The following is a 1,943-nucleotide window of genomic DNA, read 5'->3' as shown; positions in this document are numbered from 1 at the left end:
GATTTTGCTCTCCTCGGGACAAGAGCACATCTCGAACACAGCTTCGGTTCTTTCGAACCATCGAGATAATGTCAGAATTCCTCCAGTACCATCGAAGAAGGTGGGCTTACAGTTCATGAAATCCTTATAAGTACATCCCTGCACTCGATGATGGACTTCACCGAACCTGGAGTTACCACCGCTCGCATCCCCAGAATTCATTTGGGCCATGGCTGCTGTCACGGCCGCAGTTACCACTGTTTGAAATAACACCGGATCGATCTGTGGAGGAGGGGGTGGCGGAGTAGGGGTTTGAGTTGCAGGTCTTCCTCTGGCGGGACGCTTTCGTGGAGGCATCCTTTACTGGAAGAAGTATAGAAATGATAGCAATAGTAAAGGCCTATTACGAATATAAATAGAGTGTTTCGTGGACTAAATTAACATAATCCAAGATCAAGATGAGAGTTATAGGAATAGAGAAATCAACTGCCAATATATTGGTATCCATGATGCAACACAAGTTCATGAAAATTTGACCTAGCAATAGGTCTTACATCATACCATAGAGAAAAGGTTTGGTAGTTTAGAGGTTTGACTAGAGTACTTTCAAGCTAGGAATGTTTACAGATAATAGATCTATGGAATATAGAGTGGATAGGTTAATCCATTAAACAAAAGATAGAGGTAACTAGACGTCTTCTACTGGCGACGGTTACCTGTCGGGTGAATCCTCAGTTCTGCTAGCTGACGCATAACTTCTTGAAGGTGTCTATCATGAGTCCCTTGGCGTGCACGGAGTTCTCTAACTTCAGCTCGGGATGCAGCCAGCTGGTGCTGCAGAGCCTCGTTAGTCCTCCTTGTCATGTCCATGGCTTCTTCGAGTTGGCGGATGCGAACTGTGTTGAGATTTGAGTTGACATCCACTTCCACAACTCGACCTATTGCAGCTTGACCTTGCTCGACATTCCTGGCAATCCTTCGGATCATGATGGGCAGAATCTGATCTGCTGATCCACCTTTGTTTATGTTGTAGAAACTTCGGTCTCCATTGTATGGCGTGGGCTGACCCTGCTCTTCGCTCCATCTGTGCAAAGATATGGCCCACGTAGGAGTGGGGCCCTGAAATGTCGGACGGGGGTTGGGGTTTGGGACTCCAGGGGGTAGGTTATTAACTTCTGGCTCGGAGTCGGAGTTATCCGGAAAGCCTTCTGCTCGGTGGTCATCCAAGGGGATTGGGTGATCATCGTCTGACTCTTCACTGAGCCATCCCCCATTACCCTGGTTTGGGTAGTACGGGTCGCCAGGAGGGTGGAAGCCAGCCATGGTATCTATGTGAGAAAAGGGGAAAAGAAGGTTAATAGGCGTACTAACCTAAATTACTTATAAGACGGTCGTCACGAGTTGGACCAATACTTGCATAATGCATACTAATTACATGTGATTGAGGCAGGATAGTCCGTCAAATAAGTGACCCTAACTCTAAATCCACAACCAAACAAGGAACAGGAAGTAAGGCAAAGATCACAGATTCTAAGTCTATAACGCCCTAGTCACATGTAACCGGAAGGTATCCATTTAGCAACTATCGCTCCATCAGTAACGACCCTTTTTAGTTCTCACAGATGTTAATTTTTTTTTTAGAGGTACAGAATACTCCTATAGTATTCTAATGTTAACGTTATTGTGGTAGTGTTGGTAAGTTTTAGACTTGTTGCAATACCACGACCAAACTTAGGCACATGTTAGTCACTCCCAGGAAGACGTAGTTGATCAGGCTACATCCCCCTGAATGTGACTATATGTCTCTAAGCTCAATTGTGCTATCCGACAATCTTAATACTTTTGTTTGGTTCTAGGACGATACTGACTTCTGTGTTTTATAGTGATGTGTGCATATATACTTAGTTAAATCTTTTAGATACTTAACAGTATATATTCTTGGTTAGAGTGTTTTAGTCCCGAAG

Source organism: Lactuca saligna, chromosome 4, assembly GCF_052625555.1.
Source record: "Lactuca saligna cultivar CGN05327 chromosome 4, ASM5262555v1, whole genome shotgun sequence".
Classification (NCBI taxonomy): Eukaryota; Viridiplantae; Streptophyta; class Magnoliopsida; order Asterales; family Asteraceae; genus Lactuca; species Lactuca saligna.
This window is presented reverse-complemented; position numbering follows the sequence as displayed.